The sequence below is a fragment of the Leptodactylus fuscus genome, chromosome 5, assembly GCF_031893055.1.
Source record: "Leptodactylus fuscus isolate aLepFus1 chromosome 5, aLepFus1.hap2, whole genome shotgun sequence".
Taxonomy (NCBI): Eukaryota; Metazoa; Chordata; class Amphibia; order Anura; family Leptodactylidae; genus Leptodactylus; species Leptodactylus fuscus.
Window position 1 is genome coordinate 134,191,789 of NC_134269.1, and position 12,351 is coordinate 134,204,139.

Sequence of the window (12,351 nt, forward strand, 5' to 3'; positions counted from 1 at the left end):
TTGAAATCACGTGGCACACTTGCTAAGTTCTTCACTCTTCTTCCTCGTGATACCCTTTTAATAAGGATGTCTCATTTTCTAGTTCAAGAAAATAAAACTTCTTGCCAGTAGTCAAATACTTTTTGTGCCAGAGGACTTATATAACTTATGTAACACCTCAGAATCTCATTCTCACAATGTGTAGATAATTCCATGCAAGTTGCCCCCATTACCCCCATGTTTGATAAACATAATGCTCTACCTAATGGGCTTATGCCATGAAAAAATATTTATCCTCTATTCATAGAATACAGGATAAATTGCTGATCGTGGGGTTCTGACCACTTAGACCCCACTAATCCTGAGAATGCGGTGTATTTTAGCTCTGTTGTAAATGTAGCCATTTACTTCAATTGGAGTGCTGGAGATAGCCAGCATTTGTCTACCTCGAGTGGTCCGATTGAGGAGTGCATCGGAATCCACCAAGGATGTGCCTTTGTTCACCCTAGCTACTTTCACAACAGGGGTAAAAAACTTCCGTTCTCAATTTATCTTCTATCCTATAAATATTGGATGTCATTTTTTGTGATATAACACCATTCATTTTATTTGATATCTTTTGTTTTGATATTCTTAAATTGCATAAAAAAATAAATAAATTGTGAAACCTTACTTACAATGACATTTTGAAAAGGGATTTTCTGATGGTTACAACTAGATCATAGTCATATGACATAATTGTTTGAACAGAGGAAAGCCCCTTTCCATGCAAAGAATTTACAGAGAATTTTGTTGGCATTATAGATTTAGCACTTCCTTACATCTAATAAAATTTGCAATTATCATTTTCCTCTCTTCACTTTTTATCTCTCATTCTTTAAATTTTCTTCATTAATCTGTGGGGAATTTGGTTGTATCATTTCAATAACCCTCAGAAAATGGAAGTGTGCACAAGAGACTTACTAATACTGTCTAATCTAGACAGTTCTAAAATGCACTAGATTTATCACAGTGGCTGATGCTAGAAGTTAAATCTTGTGCATTTGTAGCCTTCCCAATCGAAGTGTACACCAACACTTTTTCGGCTTAATTTATACCAAAAATGTCATCATTTTAGTACATTTTTGGCACACAATGAGACCTATTAAGCCATTCCCACTAAGCTACATCTCTTTCCTGGTAAGGTCTCATTCACATCTGTGTCGGTAAAATGTTCGGGGAGTCCGTATGGGAACCCCAACGAACAGACTACCGAACTCATTGGCAAGCGGTGTGCACTGAAAACACAAGGACCCCATAGGCTATAATGGGGTCCGTGTGCTTTCCACAGGTCTCCGTATGAGTCATGTGGACAGGAAAGTAGATCGTAAAGTATGTTTTTCATTGATATTTGATTGGAGTTATAGGTTTTGTTAGTATCAATGTTTTTCATTGATAGTTGGTTGGAGTTTGAACTATTTTTCTGTCTGCATGTTCCGTGCGCACACCACACGGAAAGCACACAGCCACCATTATAGTCTATGAGGTCCGTGTGCTTTCACTGTGCACCGCTTGCCAATGCGTTTGGTAGTCCGTTGGGGGGTCCCATGCAGACTGCCCCGAACAGATTACTGATGGAGATGTGAACGAGGACTGAGCCAAGCCCCATTGTCTACTGAAGTACAAAAAGTGTCTTAAACATTTAAAATTTCTCTGTATATAGTGTAAAGTAATAGTAATAACTATTAAAATGGACCCTTTAGGCTACAAGCAAAGGACAGTGAAAAAACAGGCATTAAAAATGGATGAAAATGTCAGTTTTTAATGAGTTTTCCATCACTGTGTAACATATTTATATCAGTTTTTAGCATCTGTTTTATATCACTTTTGCATCCATTATCAATGATAAAAGGATGCTCCTAACCTACTCATCTTTTAGTAATGTTAATTAAAAACTGACGTATGTTCCCATTGACTCCCATTGTTCTAAAAATGAACATGTAACCAATGTTAAAATAATGTCATGGTACCCTACAGCCCCTTCGTTCCAGCACTTCTGCTAAGCTTGATAATATCCTCTTGTACTATTCCATTTGTTCTTAGCTCACTGGCCCCAGTAGTCACATGCCCTTTGTGTAGAGGTCACTGCTGAGGCTAGTGACAAGCAGAGTGTCAATAGAGAAAACGGAAATTTTTATAAAATGTTACAACGTGATGTAAAGCATGTATACCATTTTTTGGCATAAATAAAGCTAGTATTGCGGCATATGTTTTAATGAAATTTGCCCCATTGGGGTTATACTTTAAGATGTTGTGCCTCCTTTCTTTATTTTCAAATACTTTCTTTGAATTGACAATATTAGAGACATCCAGATTCTTCCTACATCCTCTGTATAGACAGTTCGGCAGGGTGTGTGTGCTGCAGTACATGGACTTTTCATCAAATCTCTCACCCCTTTATGATAGTTAAAGAGGATCTGTCACCTGTCATATTTGTATTCTTTGTGAAATACCGTTTTGATCTTTTCTTCCAACTCTGCATTGTGCCAATCCTCTGGTAATCCTCCTAGAAATTTATGAATAAATTGACAGTTGTATGTCCGCACATGCTGACACTGTCCAAAAGCACGTGTGTATTTATGCATTTTAGGAGGAAAACCAAGGAAATGCTACAATAAAGTTATAAGCAAGGATGCTGCTGAATTATTTCATATTCATGGTTTCATAGAAAATGCATCATTTGAGTAGTGATGACGGGTCCAATTGAAATGACGTAGTTGTCCCTTCTTCTGTCTGCCAAGGAAAGGTGAAAAGTGAACTGCAGTATACCAGAAATGTTAGTGACCAAATTTAAAAAAAAAAAAAAAAAAAAAAAAAAGGTTAGCAAAAAAGATAGGCTTCAGTGGAGCAGTGCTGTGGTTATATTTTGTATGGTATGTGAGCAGTAGTGCCCTGGAACAGCTGATCTGCAGGGGCTCAGATTCCTGCAGATCTAATCATGATGACCTAACCTAAGGACAGGCTATCAATAATACAAAGGTGGATAATATAACCCTTGCCCCCTGAGGTTCTGTTTATTACCTTTGTGGAGGGCAACTGTGGATGTCAGAACTTTTGTTCCTCTGCCTTCCTGGCTGATGCTCTTGAGGATATGATTAACTTCAGTCTATTTAATGGCAGCTTGAGTAGATGGGAATTGGTTACATCGATGAGCCATGGAGCAACTGCAGGGGAACAAGAGTTCCAGCCTCTCCAGTTGCCCTCTACAAAGGTGATAGTAGATGGGCTCTGAGGAACCAGGGTCTATAGAAGTAATAAAACTTATCCAAATGTACAGGTAAACTTTATTATTCCACATACAGTATAGGCATCATGTAGTTAGTGGCAGTCAAATAGCGCTGACAGAAAAACTGTGGCGGAAACACAACATATTTTTTCTTGCAGTGCTTTTCACAGATAGTCCTCAGTTTTCCTCCGCAAGCATTTCTGCTGTAGATTATTTCTGCAATGTGTGGATGGGAGCCAGAACCCCATCCACTTTGCAGGTACTGTAAAACACCACGTCTACATGAGGCCCAGGCCTAAAGGAGTTTTCTTTTTTCAGTGTTTTATCTGCTCTTCTCTTCTCATCTCCACCTCCTAGTTTCAGTGATAAGTTGGTGAATAGACAGTCTATTTGATGTATCTTTCAGTCCAGCAGCTCACAAGATTCGCAATATACAACAATGTATATTGTTATCTCTGGATTTACATACAGAGTTAACAAGGACACTGTCCAATCATTGTTGCAATACTTATCAGGGCTCAGCAGCTGAGAGCAATTTGCAGAGCTGACATGCTGCACTAAGAGATGGCAATCACAGTGAAGAAAAACAGGAACTGATGTCACTATTTCAGCCAGTGCTGCTAGATATAAGGAGGAGTCTGATATCTAGGCAATAAGCTGTAAAAACTGAGGCCACTTATTCAACTATATCTGACAATTAAACAAAATAAATAAGTCAATGCTTTGGTTAAAACACTTCAGCTAGCTTATGTTAGAAGTTTAAATATGATCCTGAAAATTGAAACCCCTTTAATTCACACATTAAAAACCTGATAATTCTAACATTGCATTTGCTATGTATTTAAAATGTTTCTAAAAAAGCCTTTCCAGCAATGAAAAATTTAAGATGCAAAAATCACTTGGGCTTACAAATAAAAATGTTCTAGTGACTGAACCTGCACATCTCTAGATTTGCTAAAAACAATTTATAGTTGCTTCTAGTTACTATAGCTCTTAAACACCTCTGTTGTTAAGGGGTTAAATAGTAGGTACACGTTTATTGTCCCTGATGTGAATCATGCATTAATGTGGGTACTAAACCCTTATCTGAATGCACCAGGCAGTCAGGAATCTCAGCTCCACTCTTTGCCTATAGGGCAAATATCCTGCTTAGCAACCTTTCTCTCATCTCTCATTGAAAGCGTAATAATTATTCGCTAGCAGCTAACTCAGCGTTTTATTTCTCCCGCAATAACATATGGAAACCGTGATAAGATTTAAGGGTAAAGGTCAGCTTATTAAGAAGGATAAACAAATAATTTTTATGCCTTTTAATAAATTGATATATCTGTCATTGCCTACTGATCCTAACATTCGTACCACACATTATTCTCTTTCATATGGTAGTCAGTACAAATTATAAGTATTATATTTTAGAGCTAAAGTGTATGATCCTCATTATTTATTTTCATACATTTAGAAATATTTCAGATTTTAACCTTGGGCAAAATTCAATAAGATTTATGACTGTGACGTTGATAAGACTGTCAACAAGACTATGGATCACCTTAACTAATTACTCCTGGTTTAGCACGGTATCTGCAAATGAAGACTGTATTTATCTTGGCATAAAATTTGACAATTTTTAGGTGAATTGCATTATTAAAATTATTAGTGAATTTTGTATCAATTTAGTGTTAGAATTTCTTAATATTATTGGCTAGAGTTCCTATTTGGGCACCAAGATATTTTCAGTGCCATGTCATCTCTTCCAGTTATATTTTCTCATTAAACGGCTAAAAACAAAGCCCAGAAAAAAAAAAAACATATTAGCACCCCTGGATCTCTCAATGTCTTATCATGACAAGGAGGAAGATCAATGCACTGCTTAAATGCCACACTGATGACTTCTGCTTGCACACTCCCATGAATCAAGATAGGATGGATTCCCTAGTCCATTGCCAGATCTTCTTAAAAAGACTCCCACTTGACTTCACAGCCTTACTTGTGCCATATGGAAATGGCAACAGACCGAAAGAATGGCGGGTCCTGCGTTTCATAAGGACACTTGACACCTGAAACTCTTTCCTTACCACATAGTCTGGGGATGGGAGGGGGACATGCTCAGATTCAGATGCAGGTATACAGAATCTTTCTCTCTTGCAATAACTCCTTCTTAAAGAAGTCCTGCTAAATAAATGGAGAGTAAGTAAAGTTATTATTGTGTGTATTTATAACCTTTGCAATGTTGTATGAAGTACCTAATGTGTGAAGTTAACTCTGAGAACAAAACAGAACCTCTTGAATCAATGACTTCTAGATGTCCCTCTACAATGCACTCAAAGACATTTTTCCCAGTATACAGACATTCAGAGGGGTGCATCATTGGAGTGAGAAAAACAGGATGGTTGTTTAACAAATTGGCCACCATCTGTTCTGACCTAGCTAAAAGTTGTTGGGAGCAGGGGATACATGAGGATACACAGCGAACAGGTTCCAACAAACTACAGTAGAGTGGATTGCTTGTTCAGATCCTACAGTTCCTTGTCACCATTCATGTAGCGCCGTCATTACACACCCCTGCCTCTGCCTAAAGTATTTCCAGGCACTAAGGGTGAGTTCACACGGAGTAAACGCGCCACGCAATGCGGCGCGTTTACAGGGCGTGTACGCTGCGTTTTTTAGCGTTGCGCGCAAACGCCACGTTAACGCCGCGTACACGCATATACATGTCTTACAGTAGTCATATCCATGCCATTCAGTGACAAATAAAAAGATCTGATGAAGGGGTAGAGTATCCAGTGTGGCTCTATACCCTGAAACACGTCATCTATTCCTAATAAACCAATCACAATTCTTGAATTAAGAATCACTGACTATTATTGCGTAACCTGAGTGAGCGCGTTGACTGACCAGCCACATTGGGACAACCCAATACCTACCAGTTTAGCCAGTCGACTTGATGTCGTCCTTGGTCAATGCTACCATCCATACTCAGCATATTCTGGTGCAACTATATGCACCTGTGACACTTACCTATCTATTAAACGCCAAGCAAGACCTTGGAGAAGCGCGGTCACCCTTGCCTATATTTTATTACTCTGCCACTAATCATATCCAGAGCTGTATTCACATGTCATACACTAGTCACATCCAAAGCAACATATACATGTCTTACACAAGTCACATCCAGAGCTGTATTCACAGGCCTTGCACGAGTCATATCCATAGTGACATTTCCTTGACATGTCTTACCCTAGTCTCATCCAGAGCTGGATTCACATGTCATACATTAGTCACATGCAGAGCAGCATTTACATATCTCGCACTAGTCACATCCAGAGCAGCATTTACATATCTTACACTAGTCACATTTAGAGCTGCAGTCAGATATGTTACACTAATCACATGTAGAGAAGCATTAATTTATCTTATACTAATCATATCCAGAGTTGTATTAACATACACAGACACACATACACAAACACACACATATACACACACACAGACACACTCTTCACCCTGCATCTCACAACCCCCTCCCCCTCATCTCACAACCCCCTCCCCCTCAGTACCTTAGACAACACATCTGTCCTTCTCTTCCAGCATTGCACGGGATACTAAGACACACCTACCTAGTCACGTGATGTCTGATGTAACACAAGGTCCTTCAGATTACACTAGTATAAGCTTTCTCCCGATCACCCCCGGCTCTTATCCCAGTTCCAACCTTGTATCTGTTATAACAGCCGTGGGGATGATTGGGGAAAGCATGTTAATAAGTAAAACACCTCAGGGCAGAGCAGGACATGGGGGAAGCTGTGTGGGACAGGAGCTTAAAATCGTGAATGTCCTGCGGAAATCGGGACGGCTGGGCGGTATGTAGTAGTAGTATTCCAGTGAGCCCAGCTTCTGCTTCACGAGCCATGTGACATCAAGTTAATTGGTCATAAGGCTTGTAGCTCAATCACATTCAAGTTAATGGGGCTGAACTGCAATACCAATATATAATATATAGTGCTTAGTAAGTAATGAAGAGACCACATTGCTTGTCCAAATTTTACAGTCTGATATTGCTGACCAGTTCAAAAGGATTAGTGTTAGAGTTGAGTGAGTACTGTTCGGATCAGCTGATCCGAACAGCACGCACGCATTGAAATCAATGCACGCAGCCGGCACGCGGCGGGTTAAGCGGCCGGCTGCCGTCAAACCGGAAGCACCAGGTGCTTCCATTCATTTCAACGCGTGCGTGCTGTTCGGATCGGCTGATCCGAACAGTACTCGCTCAACTCTATTAGTAATAGTAAACAATATTTTAGTCCCAGAAGACCCCTTAAAGCTCTCGTAACATCGGTATCCTCCATATTTCCTACAGTTCACCTACATTCCTTACAGTATTTTTGAATTCTGCTCATAACCCAGAATAGACCTTGCTATACTGTAGGTTTCAGAAAAGCATTTCATGTTATAACAGGAACTCTTTTGGTCCCATGCAAGTTTTTATTGGATTATGGTATCTCCATTGTTTTGTATAAAATCAGATATGTAGCTTTTGAGATATTGGCTATAACCTTTCTGGGATTATTGGACAGGACTTTTGCCATATGAAATAAAATGATTCTGTCTCCCTTCACAATCACATGGGAGAAAAAATAGGAGACGAAAAAGCAGATCATAATGTATCTGTCAAACATACCATAATGGACCATGAAAGAACATAATGCATCTGCCATAATCATCATAGGTCCTGTAAAAAAAGAAGCCAAAGTGAACAGACGTTTGAAGGTTAGATATGGCCATTATAGGGTTTATCCAATGTTTTAAAAGGGAATTAAGTGCATGGGACAACTGTGCAGCATCCAGAACAGCCACCTTATAAGTAAGGTACTGAGTACTAACTGTGCTGACACCCAATATAAAAAACACAGAGGCTACAGCCCCTTCAGACAGCAGGTCCGTGGGAGTACCAAGAGCCCAGCAACCATAGATCTAAAATTGATGCCTATCTTAAGGATAGTTGCATAATCATTTTAACCCACAGACAACGATGTAAAGACATTTCTCCTCTAATGCCGGTTCACTATAAGGCTGCTCTCACACTACGTTTTTGCTTTAGTTAAACATATCATTTTTTAAACATTAAAAATACCTGATGTGTTGAGCTGATATGTAAGCTACACAGCAAGCAAAAATATGAGCCAAGACGTGCACAATAATGTTAAATAGAGGGCACGTGTAATGCAACAGATAATTCAACACAAAAAGCACAGATGCAAATAAAACTTAACATTTAATAATTATACATTAAAACCATGCTCTTAGACATATATGTAATAAAAATGTATATCAACAAATCTCCTCCCAAAGAGGGATATATAGTGGTCACAGTCACCTTTTTAGTGCTACACAAAGCACCATATCACTATATCATGGAGATGTTGCCAGTAGAGATGAGCGAACACTAAAATGTTCGAGGTTCGAAATTCGAATCGAACAGCCGCTCACTGTTCGTGTGTTCGAACGGGTTTCGAACCCCATTATAGTCTATGGGGAACATATACTCGTTAAGGGGGAAACCCAAATCCGTGTCTGGAGGGTCACCAAGTCCACTATGACACGACAGGAAATGATACCAACACCCTGGAATGACACTGGGACAGCAGGGGAAGCATGTCTGGGGGCATCTAACACACCAAAGACCCTCTATTACCCCAACATCACAGCCTAACAACTACACACTTTACACACTCAATACCACCTCTCTGACAGTAGGAAAACACCTTGAAACATGTGTATTTGGCACTTGCAGTGAGGAGAGCTTGTCACCAGCAGTGAATTTGGCCCTTGTAGTAAGTTGAGGTTGGCACCAACATTTGTTTTGAAAATCAGGGTGGATTGAGCCTCTAACCAGCAGAGTTTGGGCAAATTCATGGTGGAGGGAGCCTCTAAAAACCCCAGTTTGGACCAATTCATGGTGGAGGGAGCCTCTAAAAACCCCAGTTTGGACCAATTCATGGTGGAGGGAGCCTCTAAAAAACCCAGTTTGGACCAATTCATGGTGGAGGGAGCCTCTAAATAGCCCAGTTTGGACCAATTCATGGTGGAGGGAGCCTCTAAACAGCCCAGTTTGGGCAAATTCATGGTGGAGGGAGCCTCTAAAAACCCCCGTTTGGACCAATTCATGGTGGAGGGAGCCTCTAAACAGCCCAGTTTGGGCAAATTCATGGTGGAGGGAGCCTCTAAACAGCCCAGTTTGGACCAATTCATGGTGGAGGGAGCCTCTAAAAACCCCAGTTTGGACCAATTCATGGTGGAGGGAGCCTCTAAAAAACCCAGTTTGGACCAATTCATGGTGGAGGGAGCCTCTAAACAGCCCAGTTTGGGCAAATTCATGGTGGAGGGAGCCTCTAAAAACCCCAGTTTGGACCAATTCATGGTGGAGGGAGCCTCTAAAAACCCCAGTTTGGACCAATTCATGGTGGAGGGAGCCTCTAAAAACCCCAGTTTGGACCAATTCATGGTGGAGGGAGCCTCTAAAAAACCCAGTTTGGACCAATTCATGGTGGAGGGAGCCTCTAACCAGCCCAGTTTGGACCAATTCATGGTGGAGGGAGCCTCTAAAAACCCCAGTTTGGACCAATTCATGGTGGAGGGAGCCTCTAAACAGCCCAGTTTGGACCAATTCATGGTGGAGGGAGCCTCTAAAAACCCCAATTTGGACCAATTCATGGTGGAGGGAGCCTCTAACCAGCCCAGTTTGGACCAATTCATGGTGGAGGGAGCCTCTAACCAGCCCAGTTTGGGCAAATTCATGGTGGAGGGAGCCTCTAAAAACCCCAATTTGGACCAATTCATGGTGGAGGGAGCCTCTAAACAGCCCAGTTTGGGCAAATTCATGGTGGAGGGAGCCTCTAAAAACCCCAGTTTGGACCAATTCATGGTGGAGGGAGCCTCTAAAAAACCCAGTTTGGACCAATTCATGGTGGAGGGAGCCTCTAACCAGCCCAGTTTGTACCAATTCATGGTGGAGGGAGCCTCTAAAAACCCCAGTTTGGACCAATTCATGGTGGAGGGAGCCTCTAAACAGCCCAGTTTGGACCAATTCATGGTGGAGGGAGCCTCTAAAAACCCCAATTTGGACCAATTCATGGTGGAGGGAGCCTCTAACCAGCCCAGTTTGGACCAATTCATGGTGGAGGGAGCCTCTAACCAGCCCAGTTTGGGCAAATTCATGGTGGAGGGAGCCTCTAAAAACCCCAATTTGGACCAATTCATGGTGGAGGGAGCCTCTAAACAGCCCAGTTTGGGCAAATTCATGGTGGAGGGAGCCTCTAAAAACCCCAATTTGGACCAATTCATGGTGGAGGGAGCCTCTAACCAGCCCAGTTTGGACCAATTCATGGTGGAGGGAGCCTCTAACCAGCCCAGTTTGGGCAAATTCATGGTGGAGGGAGCCTCTAAAAACCCCAATTTGGACCAATTCATGGTGGAGGGAGCCTCTAAACAGCCCAGTTTGGGCAAATTCATGGTGGAGGGAGCCTCTAAAAACCCCAGTTTGGACCAATTCATGGTGGAGGGAGCCTCTAAAAACCCCAGTTTGGACCAATTCATGGTGGAGGGAGCCTCTAAACAGCCCAGTTTGGACCAATTCATGGTGGAGGGAGCCTCTAAACAGCCCAGTTTGGGCAAATTCATGGTGGAGGGAGCCTCTAAAAACCCCAGTTTGGACCAATTCATGGTGGAGGGAGCCTCTAACCAGCCCAGTTTGGGCAAATTCATGGTGGAGGGAGCCTCTAACCAGCAGAGTTGTGGGAAAGCAGGGTGGAGGGAGCCTCTAACCAGCAGAGTTGGTGGAAATCAGGGTGGAGGGAGCCTCTAACCAGCAGAGTTGGGGGAAATCATGTTGGAGGGAGCCTAGTATTAGCAGAATTGTGCAACGCTTATGGTGGATGAGTATGAGGATGCGGAGGAATTGGAGAGGTTGAGTACAGACATGGAGTTTCATGTTGGGGTGCTTTACACAGGTGGGCACAAAAATGAAGGCTCTATCCAGTGGTGGTTCATTTTTATCAAAGTGAGCCGGTCGGCACTCTCAGCTGACAGACGGGTGCGCTTGTCAGTGATGATGCCACCAGCTGCACTGAACACCCTCTCAGATAGGACGCTGGCGGCAGGACAGGACAGCACCTCCAAGGCATATAGGGCAAGTTCAAGCCACAGGTCCAACTTCGACACCCAATACGTGTAGGGCGCAGAGGGGTCGGAGAGGACAGGGCTGTGGTCGGAAAGGTATTCCCGCAACATGCGCCTATACTTCTCACGCCTGGTGACACTAGGACCCTCCGTGGCGGCACTTTGGCGAGGGGGTGCCATCAAGGTGTCCCAGACCTTAGACAGTGTGCCCCTCGTTTGTGTGGACCGGTGAGAACTTGGTCGCCTACTGGAGGAACTGTCCTCCCTGCCGCCAACGTCACATGCTGGAAACATCTCCATCATATTCTGCACCAATTGCCTGTGGCAAGCATTGATGCGATTGGCCCTCCCCTCTACCGGAATAAAAGACGAGATGTTGTTTTTATACCGGGGGTCAAGGATAGCAAAGATCCAGTACTGGTTGTCCTCCATGATTTTGACAATACGCTTGTCGGTTGTAAAGCACCCCAACATGAACTCAGCCATGTCTGCCACAGTGTTAGTTGGCATGACTCCTCTGGCCCCACCGGAAAGTTCAATCTCCATTTCCTCCTCATCCTCCATGTCTACCCATCCGCGCTGCAACAATGGGACGATTCGAAGTTGCCCGGAAGCCTCCTGTATCACCATCACATCATCGGACAACTCTTCTTCCTCCTCCTCCTCCTCCATTAAACGCGATGAAGCGGACAGATGTGTGGACCTACTCTCCAGCTGTGACGGATCGGATGCTATCCCTGACTCCTCTGTGTGATCTGAGTTATCCCTGATGTCAATCAGGGATTCTCTCAGAACACACAAGAGCGGGATTGTAAGGCTCACCATCGCATCCTCAGAGCTCACCCTCCTTGTGGACTCCTCAAACACCCGTAGGATGTCACAAAGGTCTCTCATCCATGGCCACTCATGGATGAGAAACTGAGGCAGCTGACTTT

The 12,351-nt window shown here is 42.7% G+C and overlaps 1 protein-coding gene across 1 annotated transcript in view; it reads left to right on the plus strand.

Moving 5' to 3' along the window:
- The window catches only part of IMMP2L (inner mitochondrial membrane peptidase subunit 2), a 739,728-nt gene that overhangs the window by 73,528 nt on the left and 653,849 nt on the right, over positions 1-12,351 (plus strand). The gene's annotated exons all lie outside the window — the stretch shown is intronic.